This window comes from Saimiri boliviensis, chromosome 10 (assembly GCF_048565385.1).
Source record: "Saimiri boliviensis isolate mSaiBol1 chromosome 10, mSaiBol1.pri, whole genome shotgun sequence".
Lineage (NCBI taxonomy): Eukaryota > Metazoa > Chordata > Mammalia > Primates > Cebidae > Saimiri > Saimiri boliviensis.
Window position 1 is genome coordinate 13,569,084 of NC_133458.1, and position 15,520 is coordinate 13,584,603.

Sequence of the window (15,520 nt, forward strand, 5' to 3'; positions counted from 1 at the left end):
GGTCTCACTCTGTTGCACAGGCTGGAGTGCATCTCTGCTCACTGTGACCTCTGCCCCTGGGTTCAAGTGATTCTCTCATTTCAGCCTCCCAAGTAACTTAGATTACAAGCATGTACTACCACGCCTGGTTTTGTTTTGTTTTGTTTTGTTTTGTTTTGTTGTTTTTTTTTTTCAGTAGAGATGCAGTTTTGCCATGTTGGCCAGGCTGCTCTTGAAATCCGGACCTCAAGTGATGCACCGGCGTTGACCTGCTAAGGTGCTGGGATTACAGGCATGAGCCACTGTGCCTAGCATAGCTTTTGTCTTTTTGATAATAGCCATTGTAACAGGTGTGAAGTGATATTTCATTGTGATTTCAATTTACGTGTCTCTGATAATTAATGTTGATGAATATTTTTTTGTTTATCTGTTGGTCATTTGTGTGTCTTTTATTGAGAAGTGTCTGTTTAGGTCTTTTTCTCATTTTTGATTGATGTATTTATCTTCTTGCTATTGAGTTATTTGAATTCCTTATGTATTTTGAATATTGGCCTCTTATCAGATATATTATTTGCAAATATTTTATCTCAGTCCATGGATTGTCTTTTCCATTAGTTGCTTTCTTTGCTGTGCAGAAGACTTAGTTTGATGCAATCCCATTTTTCAGTTTTTGCTTTTGTTGCCTGTACTTTTGGCCAAAGAAATCTTTGCCTACCCCAATGTTATTAAGCAGGTCCCTATGTTTTCTTCTAGTAGTTTTACAGTTTCAGGTCACATGTTTAATTCTTTAATCCATTTTGAGTTGAATTTTTGCATATGGGGTTAAAAAAGGGTCCAATTTTATTATTTTGCTTCTGAATATTCAGTTTCCCCATTTATTGAAGAGATTGTTCTTTCTCTATTGTGTGCTCATGGTACTTTTGTCAAAACTCAATTGACTGTGTGTGTGTGTGTGTGTGTGTGTGTGTGTATATACATATATATATATAAAATTTCTGGGCTCTGTATTCTCTTCTTTCAGTCACTGTGTCCATTTTTATGCCAGTCCCATATTGTTTTGATTATTATAGCTTTATAGCAGGTTTGAAGTCTGATAGTCTTTCCTTCAGCCTTGTTCTTATTGCTTGAAGTTGCTTTGGCTATTGAAGATCTTTTGTGGTTCCCTGTGAGTTTTAGGATTGTATTTCTATTTCTGTGAAAAAAGACATTGGAATTTTGCTAGGGATTATGTACACTTTGTAGATCACTTTGGATAGTTATGGGCATTTCCACATTATTCTTCCAGTCCATGGACACAAGATATCTTTTTCTTAGTGTCAGTTACAGTTTATTTCATCATTGTTTGATAGTTTTCCACATATAGATCTTTTGTCTCCTTGATAAAATTTCTTAAGCATTTTATTTGTTTGATGCTTTTTTAAATGGGATTGATTTCCTGATTTCTTTGTCAGAGAAGTCCTTGCTAGTGTAAGGAAATGTTACAGATTTTTGCATGCTGATTTTGTATCTTGCAACTTTACTAAATTGGTTTATTAGTTTTAATAGTTTTACAGTGTAGTTCTTAGAGTTTTCTATATATAAAATCGTGTCATCAGCAAACAGACAATTTTACTGTTTTATTTCCTATTTAGATGTCTTTTGTTTATTTTTCTTGACTAGTTGCTCTGGCTAGTATTTGCAGTACTATGTTGAAAAGAATCTGTGAAAGTGGGCACCTATGTCTTGTTCCTGACCTTACAGGAAAAGCTTTCCACTTTTCACCATTGGATATAGTGTTAAGCTGTGGGCTTTTCATATATGGCCAGTATTGTGTTGAGATAACTTCCTTCTATGCTTAACTCGTGACGTTTTATTATAAAAGGATGTAGAATTTTTGAAATGTTTTTCCTGTATCTATTGAGATGATCATACAGTTTTTGTCCATTCTCTTAATGTGATGCATCAGGTTTATTAATATGTATATGTTGAATTATCCATGCATCCCAGGGATAAATCCCTCTTGATTATGATGAATGATCCTTTAATGTGCTGTTGAATTTGTTTGCTAGTATTCTGTTGAGGATTTTTGTATTTATGTTTATCAGGGATAGTGGCCTGTGATTTTCTTTTCTTACAGTATCATGGAAGAATGAACTGTAACATGTAAGCTAGAATATAGCACTCTTCAACTTAAAATCTTTAATGAGCTCCCTTTATATTTAAACTGTCTGTCATTATGGACTAAATAATCTGTTTTTTACTACCTCTCAACTTTATTCTGTTATCTGCGTAAACTCAAAAACAACTGGCCTACTTTTAGTTATTTTAAGTTACAAGCCTTTCTATGCCTTGATCAATCTTGTTTTAAGGATTAACATTAATGTATCCCTAAGATGCCCTAAGGTAGCCTAAATACCAAAAAACAGTTCTGTGTTCCACAAACCAAGAAATGTGCTAGTTAGTAAAGCATTCATTTTAAACATTTGACTCCCTTTCACCACTTTGCTCTTTTACCCCACAAGATTGTAGCTCTTCATCTACAGAAGGCCCGCTATGAATTTTTGAGTAATTATCTCTTGCTTTTAACCTGAACCCAGTTATTCTTTTTATTTCTGTTTTTCTTTTCAAGAAACACTCTCCATAATTCCTCTCTCTTCTTTCTATTCTTCATCTTCACACTGTCTCCCCTGTTTCCTAAGCAAGAAGGACAATTAACTTTTGTGCTCATTTAGAAAAAGACCATAGTGAAGTTGTAAAACCATCATATGTGAAATTCTTGTATTAGTTGGTGGTAAAAATATAGTCATTTCTCAGTTTCTAGTTATTTGGTGTTAAACAGATGTGTTTGCTAGAAACTCCTACTCAGTAAATTGTGTTGATATTTTTATAAATATATCAAAGGTACTAGGAAAGGTGGAAATATAAGCTGATTAGGTACTTTTTTCCTTTTACCACTACAGAATAAGATAACGGTTAAGTATCACCATTTTGTGTAGCAAAGTATCTGATTTTGATGTGCTTTCACTTTTGATATATGCAACAATGAATCTGTCATTTGAAATATGCCTTGTGTGTGAGTTCTGGGATCTGTGACCACTGATCCCGAAAGGATGAAGAGAGAAAGGAATTCTGGTGATGATGAAGGAACAGGCAGGGAAGTGAAACAGTTCCAGGCTTCTCTATATTCTTCTACATTCAATATGTAATGTAGTTGCAGCAAAAGAGTTATTTTTATTTAAAAGCCTTACTTAAACACATTTACTTTTAAACTTTAACTTTTGCTGACTTGACCAACCCCCATTATTACTTGTTTCTTCTTTTATTCCAATGCTTTTTTGTTAGTTTTGTATTTTATTATTTCGCTCATTCATATACGCCACATTTCATTATTTTGACACTGCCACTTTACTGATGTTTTTACATTATGAAGTGAACTGATCCAATAGAATTGTCACTTTTGATGCTCATTCTTTATAGTGATGATATCTGTGGGATATTTCTTTTCCCTCCCCTCCCTTCCCTCCCAACCTCCCTTCATTTCTCCCTTTCTTCTTTGAAACAGAGTCTCCCTCTGTCACCCAGGCTGGAGTGCAGTGGTGTGATCTCAGCTCACTGCAACCTCCATCTCCTGAATTCAAGCGATTCTCTTGCCTCAGTCTCCTGAGTAGCTGGGATTACAGGCATATATCACCTCACCCGGCTAATTTTTTTTTTTTTTTTTTTTAAGCAGAGATGGGGTTTCACCATGTTTTCCAGACTGGTGTCGAACTCCTGGCCTCAAGTGATCCGCCTGCCTTGGCCTCCCAAAGTGCTGGGATTACAGGCGTGAGCCACTGTACTCAGCTGGATGTTTTTTTTTGCTCATCATTGTGGGAGATGATGTGAACTATCCAGCAGATCAAAGAGGGTAGTCACAAGGACCTGACTCTGTTGTCACTAGCATAGTAATAATTTAGTAGTAGGTTTTCAAATAAATAGGAGGCACAAATGGAGACGGTGTGGGATTGTGCTAAAAGACTACCCAGAATATCACAGTTATCCAGTACATATCTAGATTGTATGAAGATTAAGTTTGAAACAGAGAGTAAATCGGTGCATGTGCATCTGGGATAGATGTGAAGGCAACTTAGCTAGCACATAAATTAATTGTGTTAATTTACCTGACTTTGGTTGCCAGGTAGAGTATAATTTCTGGATGATAGGTTTGCTTTCAAATTGAAAAAATTAAGAGAATAACAATGAGCAATCTGCTACACAGCTAAGTATTATGGGACTCTGGGCAGCCTGCTAAAGTTTAAGTTGTGCTCTGTTTATTGCACTGGTTCTCAGCTGATAGTGATTTTGCCCACCAAGGGACAGCTGACATTTGCAGATATTTTGGGTTGTCACACCCGAGGGTTACTATTAGCATCTAATTGGTAGAGGCCAATAATGCACTAAATATGATACAGTGGACCAGACATCCACTCATAAAAAAAGACCCAAAATGAAGACCCAAAGTAAGTTTTCTTATTCATTATAGGTTGAGCTTGCATGTTTGCTATCTTGTTCCTAAAGCATGGCCAATCTTTAGTAAAAATTCAGTGAATGAGGGTACATGCAAACCTTAATAGTTCCTATCAACTAATATTTGGACAAACATGCATGTACTAGCTTTACACATACAAGATTTTTTTTCTGTGCTGCGTATCTATTTGCAGTTTTATTTTTTTTTTATAATAAGAAAAAGAGTAAAGAAGAGGAAGAAAGAGAAAGAGGAAGAGGGAGAGAGAATGGGGGTATTGCTTTGCTGCCCGAGCTAGAATGCAGTCTAAATATGGGTATGCCTATAATTGTCCTTAATAATGGAGACATGAAAGAAAATGAGGGAAGAGAATAACAAACAAGGAGCCAACCAACATTTCGTTTGAACTTCTAAGTTGATATGATGTGGTACTGATAAGAGTGTATATTTTGTGTAAAGTGGAGAGTTCTATAAATGTTAATTACGTTTACTTGTTCCAGATCTGAGTTCAAGTCCTGGATATCGTTGTTAATTTTCTGTCTCATTGATCCATCTAATATTAATGTTGAAGTCTCCCACTATTATTGGGTGGGAGTCTAAGTCTCTTTATAAGTCTTGTATGTCTGGGTATTCCTGTATTGGGTGCGTGTATATTTAGGACCTTTAACTCTTCTTGTTGTTGCATTAATTCTTTTATCGTTATATAATGTCCTTCTTTGCTTCTTTTGATCTTTGTTGTTTTAAATACTATTTTATCAGAGGCAAAAATTGTAACTTCTGCTTTTTATTTATTTATTTTTGCTCTCTGGTTGGTTGGTAAGTCTCTCTCCATCCTTTGTTTTGAGTCTTTGTGTATCCTTGAATGTGAGATGGGTCTGGATGCAGCATACAGTTTTAGTTTTTTGTCCAAATTGCCTGTCTTTGAATTGAGGAATTTAGTCAACTTAAATTTAGAATTGATAATGATATATGTGAGTTTAATACTGTCATTTAATATTAGCTGGCTATTTTGCCCATTAGTTGATGTAAATTCTTCATTATATTGATGTTTTTTACTTTTTGGTATTTTTTAGAAAGGCTGATACTGTTTGTTCCTTCCTATGTATAGTGGTTCTTTCAGAAGCTCTTGTAAAGCAGGCCTGGTGGTGATGAATTCTCTGAGTGCTTGCTTGTTCACAAAAAACTTTATTTTTCCTTCACTTATGAAGCTTAGTTTGGCTGGATGTAAAATTCTTGGTTGAAAGTTCTTTTCTTTAAGGTTGTTGAATATTGGTCCCCACTCTCTTCTGGCTTGTAGGGTTTCTGCTGAGAGATCTGCTGTGAGTCTGATAGGCTTCCCTTTGTGGGTAACCTGACCTTTCTCTCTGGCTGCCCTTAGTATTTTCTCCTTCATTTCAACCCTGGTGAATCTGATGATTATGTGCCTTGGAGTTGCTCTTCTTGAGGAATATCTTCGTGGTGTTCTCTGTATTACCTGGAGTTGAATATTATCCTGCCTTACTACGTTGGGAAAATTTTCCTGAATAATATCCTGAAGCATATTTTCCAGCTTGGATTCATTCACATAGTCCCATATTTCTTGGAGACTTTGCTCATTCCTTTTTATCCTTTTTTCTCTAATCTTGTCTTCTTGTTTTATTTCATTGAGTTGGTATTTGCAGTTTTTATACAACCTGAGTTTTACCCATCTTTTAGAAAAATTTTCCTGTGCTACTTTGGGATGAACAGTAGTTTGATGTTTGGTTGTTTCCCTCAGATTTCTTTAGTAATGAGGTATTTAGTGTCACTCAGTGTTAAAGAATTATCTGACTATAGATTTTATGAATGGGATCAAGGATCATTAAATGTCATACTTTTTCTCCATACTGAATAACTAGGAGAGAAGGAGTTAGGAAGTGTTAGAGAAAAAGGGTAATAGAATTTACACAACAATATTTACCAAAACATAATACAACTCTGCATTACATAGCATGAACCAGATAATTAGGACTAGCACAGTACTGTACATGTAAATGCTTAATATAAATACCACTTGATTTTTATTTCATTTAATGTAATTCTGTGCTACTGACAACTAAAATTCAGAGTATTACACTCATTCTTTGTAAGATATTACAAATAATGTGAGTTGTCTTGATGATTTCACATATACTATAAATAAAACACTTCAGTCTACAAAGAGTTCTCTTAAGCAATAACTAATCATACATTTCAGCACTCTTGTGAGCAAAGAAAACTGTTGCTGTCTCTCAAGGAGAGCATATACTTCCATGAAATGTTTGGAATACAAGTTTTCCACAGGAAATAATGTCTTGATAGGGAAATCATACTAATGCATTTATGTTAACAATGTCCATGAGTTGATTTAGACGTTCGCTCATGATAGTGTATACCAATAATGGGCAAACTACCCACAAAAATATACACCTCCCCTTAAGTGCTTGTTCCAACATAAATTTCAGGCTTAATAAAGTAGTATTTTCCAACCGAAAGAGAGGAGGATTTCATGTCTTTGAAGCAGAAATTAATATTTGTATTATTTAGGGCTCTTTCTGATTTAAGTGATTGAGAACCCAGCTTAAATTTGCATGAACCCAGAAAGAGAATTTATTGACTCATATAATTGGAAAGGCTAGTGGCTGGCTTTGGCTGTAGTTATAGATACTCAGGTTCCCCTCTTGTCTCCTAGCCTTACCTTCACTGTTGTGGTTTATTCTCAGGGTCAATGTGATAAACCATCATAGATCCAAATGTCTATTCCCACAAGTTACAGGACGGTGGAAGAGGAAACCGAACCAGTCACTCTGGCCAGGAGATGGTGATAGCATACATTGAACCACATGCTGAGCTTGGATTTGATTGTGGATTCAATATCACCTATAGCTGAGAGTGCAAGAATAGAGTTCCCCTGAAGAAAATTAAGTGATGTACATATAAATCTTTTTCTTAACTCTTCTCTCTTTCCAGAAGCACCACTGTAACCAATTTATTTCACTTACAATTCTATAGATGTAAAAATCAATACCTTTTAATTTTGTATATGTATAGTGTCGTATGTTTCTTTCTCTTGCTTTTATCATTGACCAATATATTTAATACCCCCTGCTTATAAAGATCTTGAATGAGATACCATAACTTCTCTTTTAAGTAATAGAAATATCCCCAATTGACATTTTATTGCTTATGAAGTATTTAAGCAATATCAAAACTGACCACCCAAATAATTCTTAAAAATTCATTACCTGAAAATTTCCATGAATCTTTTTATGAAGTGTATTTCTTATTAGGCTTCAGTCTATATTTGGTGTTTTAACATGGGCAGAAAAGTACCTGTAGGTAAATTAAATGCTTTTCAGCAAGTAATATTTCTGAAAGAATGTGTCAGTTTAGAGCATCTTGGCTGATTAAAGTATGGCTTTGTATCATACTTTTTTCCCTAGTGATGAAAATTGGATAAGACGAGGTATGGTGCCTCATGCCTATAATCCTGGCAGTTTGGGAGGCCGCATTGAGGTAATCAGTTGAGGCCAGGATATTGAAACCAGCCTGGGCAACATAGTTAGACCTTCTTTCCACAAAACTTTTTAAAAATTAGCCAGGTATGATGGAGTACATCTGTAGTTTCAACTACTTGAAGGTTGAGGTAAGAGGATCACTTGAGTCCAAGATTTTGAGGTGACAATGAGCTATGATCACATCACTGTATTCCAGTTTGAGAAACAGACTAAGACCCTGTCTCAAAAAAAGAAAAGAAAAGAAAGAAAGAAAGAAAAGAGCTGGTTAAAAACTCAGATTTTTTCAACTGAAAATGAATTAAAGACTTAAATGTGAGACCTGAAATTGTGAAATCCTAAAATAAAACATAGCGGGGAAACTTCATGACATTGATCATGGCAATAATTTCATGGATATGACATCAAAAACAAAGGAAACAAAAGCAGAAATAGACAAGTGGGACTACATCAAATTTAAAAGCTTCTGTACAGCAAAGGAAACAATGCAGTGAAAAGGCAACCTATGGAATAGGAGAAAATACTTGTAAACGATGTATCTGATAAGGGGTTAATTTCTGAAATACGTAAGGAACTCCTAGATCTCAATAGTGAGAAAACTAATAACCTGATTTTTAAATGAGAAGTTTTTAATACAAATTTAAGGTATGCAATATTAATTTTTTAGCCTTTTATGTTCAGGGGTACATATGCAAGTTTGTTAAATTGGTAAATTTTGTGTCACGGGGTTTGGTGTACAGATTATTTTATCATGCAGGTTCTAAACATAGTACTCAATAGGTAGTTTTTTGATCGTCTCCCTTTTCTTTGCACTCTCAAGTGGGCCCTGGTGTCTATTGTTCCCATCTTTGTGTCTGTGTTCTCAGTGGTTAGCACCCTTTTATAAGTCAGAGTATGCAGTATTTGGTTTTCTGTTCCTGTGTTAGTTTGCTTATGATATGATCCATCCATATTGCTGCAAAAGACGTAATCTTGGTTTTTTTTATGGCTGTGTGGTATTCCATGGTATATATGTACTACATTTTCTTTCTCTACTGTTGATGGGCATTTAGGTTGATTCCATGTTTTTGCTATTGTGAATAGTGTTGCAATGAATGTGTGTGTGTGTGTGTGTGTGTGCGCGCGCGCGCGCGTGTGTGTATGTCTTTATGGCTGAATGATTTATATCTCTTTGGGTATATACCCAAAATGAGATTGCTGAGTTAAATGGTAATTCTGTTTTAAGTTCTTTGAGAAATCACCAAACTGCTTTCCATAGTGGCAGAACTAATTTACATTCCCACCAGCAGTGAGTAAATGTTACCTTTTCTCCACAGCCTTCCTAGCATCTTATTTTTTGACTTAAACAGGAGCCATTCTGACTGGTGTGAGAGTGTCTCATTGTGGTTTTAATTTGCATTTCTTTAATAATTAGTGATATCTCATCCCTAATTATTAGTCTCATATAGTTTCTTTTTGGTAAGCACATCTAAAATCTACTCTTCTCAAAACAGTTAAAGGACTTAAATAAACATTTCTCTAAAGAAGACACACAAAGGCCAACAGGTATATGAACGGATGTTTAACTCACTAATCATCAGGGAAATACAAATCAAAACCACAATGAGGTATCCACTCACACCTGTTAAGATGGCTATTCTCAAAAAACAAAAGACAAGCCTGCATTACTGCGGATGTGGAGAAACCGGAACACTTGGACACTGTTGGTAGGAATGAAAAACACTTGCACTCGGTTGGTTTACCCTGCGGAAAACTGGAGATTCCTCAAAAAATTAAAAATAAAATTACCATATAATCCTGAAAACCCACTTCCGGCTGTTTAATCCACAAGAATGGAAATCAGGATCCCAAATACCTCCCATGTTCATTGCTGCACTACTCACAATAGCTAAGATGTGCAAACAACCTAAATAGACATCTGTCAACTGATAAATTGATAAAAAAAAAATGTAGACTATACATATAATGAAATATTTTTCAGCCTTAAAAAAGAATGAATATAATATGTGACAACATAGATGAACCCAGATAACAGTATGTTAAGTGAAGTAAGCCAGTCACAGAAAGACAAATACGCATGATTCCACTTAATATGAAGTATCGAAAGTAGTCAAACATAGAATCAGACTGTAGAATGTTGGTTGCCAAGAGCGTGGGGGAAGGGGAAATGGGGAGTTGCTCTTCAATGAGTGTGACGTTTTGGTTACACCTGATGAACAAATTCTAGAGCTCCTTTGTATAATGTATTTATAGTTAACAATACGGTTTTTATATACTTATTTAAAAGATTAGATCTGATCTTGTGTTCTTAATGCAATACAAATTAAAACAAAAGCAAAAACAAAAACTCACTTATCTTCTCTAGTGCCTGATAGTAAACTTTCAGCTGATACCTGTGTAGTTGTGTACATACTTACATATTTAACAAATAATTATCACTTCCTTATTGATGTGCAGTTGCTAGCAGGCTGTTTCTGAGGTGCATTCAGAAGGGATATATTGTCTTTTCCGCAGCTAAACTAACTCTTACGGGTGCTGTAAGTGGCTTAGCAGAAGTTGGAGATTAAGTGGTTTACTGTTGTTTCTCAAGTTTGGGACAGAATCCCTTGATCAAACCATGAATATTGACAGATTAGATGGATTTCAGGAACATAAAGACTTAATTGAATCTTTGGTGTGCTGGAGGAAGGAACTTGGTTAGGAATAAACAGGATTTAAGTAATTGGAGTTATTTAGCTCTCCTGAGGCTTAGTAAAACACCTTCTAAATAAGATTCTGGACCTTTTCTGTCCTGTAATTTAACTGTAGACTTAATCCTGACCAATCTAGCAGAATATTTAATTCCTTCTCCTAATACTGAGATTGGATTGGGAATCATTCTTGTTATATCTTAAGTCTATAACTCTTATTTCCCCTTTTAATTATTATTGTGGGTTTTAAAATTATAATTACAATATAATTCATATTAAAAATATTTTAACAGCACAGTGATTAATGGAAATAATTTTTTGAAACTCTTTTTCATTATGCCATCTTCATTTCTCATAAATAATTACTGTTAAAGCGTTTGATGTATGGAACATAGAAGTGGTCTTGTGTTTGGATTAACAAACTAATCAGGCATGATAGGCTTCACTCAATGCCAGGTATAAGGGCATGAGGCAGGTAATAAAGCTTGATTGATAACAAAATTAGTGAGGTCTGTCATTTCACAGCAATTGCTTTCAAATGTACCAGTCACTCCACATTTGGGTTATGATTTGCCAGGGATGCCATTGATTTTGGGGTCTCTGTAGTTTTTATCCCTTACTAGTTGTAGTAAGTTTCCTTCGGGGTGCCAGACTAGGGCCCATTTTCCAGTGTAGGTGCATCTTACCAATGCTGAGTCCTGATTTCCTTGATCCACAATCTTGACATAAATATCTTGACCTGATGCTTAGTTTTTTTTGGATTTGGTATATTCCTTTACCTTCCCTGAATTGCTATTGCAAGGAAGATTTGACCAAGGTTATTTAAACTTTTAAAATAACTATACATCTTATAACAGATAACATACTAATACATGTGAGAACTAATGTTTTGATAGTAGTAAAATAGGTAGTAAAATGATATATTTTACCAATATTCACTTGTGGGCCATATATATTTGCTACCAGTTTTTCATGATTGCACATGCTGTCACATCAAATATCCTTGTAATTTTGGGCAAGTATTGACTATATAGAATTTCTGGATAAAAAGGTATTCACCTTGAAAGTTTTTATAAATCTGCCAAACTGTCTCCCTCAATGCTGTAGTCTCATTAACAGTGTGTGAGATAATGTTTCATTATGCACCTTCCTTCTAGTTTTATTTATGTTGTCTCTCTCTAGTCCTTGAATTTTTTGTGTGCATGTGTTTTGGTAGGACATAAAAAATGATTCTGATTTTGCATTAAAAGCAGGATGCTTAGGATTAGCTCAACATCATAGGACTAAGTGGCCTATCTAACCTAGCACTGAAATCATCTGTCTCTTGTATTCTTTCAGTTAATTGAAACTTCACAATCTATTTCGTTTTATTCTCCCACCTTAATATTTGGAACTTATAATATATAATCTGCTTTGCAGAAAGTCTAGTTATTTCAACTCAACTTTAGTCAAAAGAAATAGGAAACTATTTGAAATACAGAACTAGCCTCTGATTGTGCCTGAAGCTCTTCATTATTTGTCAGTAATGTTAACATATTCAAAGTTAAAAAAAAAAAAGTTTAAGATGTATTTCACCTACTTACAGGTTCTACTAAAATATAAAGTTGCTGTAGAGGTTTCTAATAAATTTTAGTCTTCATCTGTTTATCAGCCTATTGCATGGTAAGTAATTGCTCAACCATTGAAGTTACAGTATTTGACAAATCGGCAGAAATTTTGCTGTATAAGCCAATGGAATTTTTACATTAAAAGTTAACTAATGCAGTAACTTCTATTCATTAAAGCTTTGGACAGCTTAAATGATGATGAAGTGAACATTTTTTTAGGCAGATTCATTACAATTTATCAAAAATTAAAAGAGTGCCCTCTACTTCTGGTTCCTTTAGTTGGTGACTTTCTCTAACAGTGATATTGGTTTACACATTTTTCAAGTTGCTGTGTATGAACTTATGCCAATGTTGATTATAATGCATTCGAATCATTTTATTCTTCAAATGTAGTTTTATTTATGTTTATAGAAAATATTTGAAACTGGTGAAAACCTTTTTGTTAATAAAATGTAGGAGAGGTAGAGTCCATTTTTTTGGTCATGCTTTGTTGCGAACAAAATGATTTTAGGGACAGACTGGAACTTGTTTTTCCTTTCAGATGGATTGAATCCCTACTGTCAACTTACATGCACTGAGAAAATAGTCTATAAATTTCATCATGGTTATTTTAGCTCCCTTTGCCATTTAAAGCAGAAATAGATGTGGACAAATTTACTTCCGGTGACATAGGTCTTTCTCTTTTTATAAACTGCTCAAAAAATATCAATTTAACAATGGATGTTAGAAATAACAGACATTGGAGTTTTTTTCTTTTGTAAAAGTAACAGTGATCTCAGTTGAACTAGATTTATTGTTAAGCAGCTTTACACATTTGCCCACTGAAATTCATTTCTTCTTTCCTTGCGTTTGCATTGCATTTTGGTGCCTTTCTCATAGCCCTCACCACCGTCTGCAATGCACTGCATGTATTTGCTTCTGTTTTCATGTTTTTCACTATAATATGAGCCTAGAGAACTGTATCTGTTATTCATCTTTTTTATGTAAAGCCTAGCACATAATAGGTATAAATGTTGAATTCAAATGATCTCTGCAAAATGATATAATGTGAAAAATTCACAAGTCATTCTATTTGATAATCTTTGACCATTAAAACTACTATTTCTGAGATTTTCTTATTCCTTCAATGAATCGGTTTTTATATGAAAAGATTCCATACACTTGTTAGTTTTGTTTACAGGAAATTGTTTTATGTACTCTAAAGATAATTACTGATAGTTTACCATCTGTTTCTATTAATGAGTCTTTTATTCTCCCTAATCACTTGCTTTGTGCAATATTTTATATGTGAGATTATCACTATCTTTTAGCTTTTGACGGTTTTGATACTTACAAAATGTGCAATATCTTCTGTGATCTTCTGCAAGTTATATTTGTGACATAATTTGAATTCGAGTGCTACTCTCACAAAGAAATGTGTATTGGTAATTCCTAAAATGAGATGTCACTCTTAGATGTCTTTCTAAAAACTCTTATTTTTTTACTTTCTAAGTAGCTATGGGTTTTCTTTTTCAGGAACGCAGTTTTTTCAGGTTTTTTTCATTCTGAAAAACATGGAGAAAGAGGATTCATATTATTGAATGCATATTGTGTTCTTGTATCATGATGAGCACTATATAGAATTACTAAATAATTAATTACTTAATAACCTTACTCCACAAGTAATATGCTTATTTATGGGTGAGTAAGCTTCAGAGAAAAGGAATTTTTTTTCTACTTGGCCTTTGCTTTATTTCTGATATAACAAAGAACACAGAAAATAGTCTTACATATTATGGATTAGTGGAAAATACATTGGAACTTTTATTTCTGACTGTATAGTCAGGTAGATATTCTTTAAATATCCCATCCATAGGGAAAGGATTTTTTTTTTAAAAAAAGGTAAAACAAGGTGTAGAAAACATTAGCAACAGACTATCAGAAAAGACCTTGAATTGGAAAAAGAACCAAATAGAGCTTCTTTAAAAAGAATCAGTAAGACTATAAACTTTTATGTTTTAAACAGGTGACTAGACATAATTGAAAGATAGGTTTGAAGAAATTACGTGCATATACAGAAAGAAAAGATGAAAGAAGTGAAACAGTTTAAGAAATGTGAAGGGCAGAATGAGACTGTCTAAAAATATGTTTAAATGGATTGCCAGAAAATTGACAGGTAGAGAGAATGGAAGATAGGAAGTAATGGAATTAAAAGTGGCTAAGAATTATCCTGACCTGAAGAAATTCATAGGTCCTCAGATTTAGGAAGCACATTTTTGTTGTTGTTGTTGTTTTCCAGATAGGGTCTGGTTCTGTCACCCATGTTGGAGTACAGTGGTGCCATCTTGGCTTACTGCAGCCTGGACCTCTCCAGGCTCAAGAGATCCAACACCTCAGCCTCCTGAGTAGCTAGGACTGTAGATGCGTGCCACCATGCTCAGCTAATTTTTAAAAATTTCTTGTGGAGACAGAGTGTTGCCATGTTGCCCAGGCTTGTCTTAATTTCTGGGCTTAAGTAGTCTTCCCGCCTCAGCGTCTCAAAGTGCTGGGATTACATTTCTGAGGCCACCACACCCAACCTTGGAAGCACAAACAATTCCAAATAAGCTACGTGACCTTAAAATTTGGAAAACCAAAGATAAATGGAAAGTCTTAAAACTTGCCAAAAAAGAAAACAGATTAGATACACAAGAGTATTGGACTGGCAGTGGCCTTCTGAAACTATCAGTGTACCAATGGCAATCAGAAGTCAATGTACTAGTACCACCAAATTTTCTACCAATTTACAGTATTATGTTCAGCTAATCTGTTATTCCAGAGTGAGGCTGAAATCATTACATTTGCAGCCAAACAAAAGATGAGTGTCTTTACTACCAAGAGAGACTCATTACATGTGTTTTAAAGCTGGGTGAGGTATACAGGTGTGAAATGTCAGGAGGTAGTTAGGTCCTCTGATGAGATTTGGAACTATCCCATCCTATTTCAAATACTTTCATAAGACATCTCGCCCTCATAGGTGGATTAAATTCAGGGAAAATTTCCACAGTGGAAATTGTGGATTTTTATTTGTTTAAGTGGTAATTTCTAGCATCTATTATTTTACAGTTTCTAAAACAAATCATGCATCACTGATCTTTTTCTAGAGGCTGTATTCATCTGATATATTTTATGTTTCAAATACCTGAGGAACACATAAGGGAAAGTACCTGTTTGTTTTCTTTCCCTCAACTTCACTTACCTGTGCCATTAGTTTTAATTTGAAAGAAATGT

General features: G+C 34.5%; 1 protein-coding gene across 7 annotated transcripts in view; it reads left to right on the top strand.

The window, feature by feature from the left end:
- Nucleotides 1-15,520, top strand: part of TPK1 (thiamin pyrophosphokinase 1) — a 380,490-nt gene that overhangs the window by 126,783 nt on the left and 238,187 nt on the right. The window lies entirely within an intron of this gene.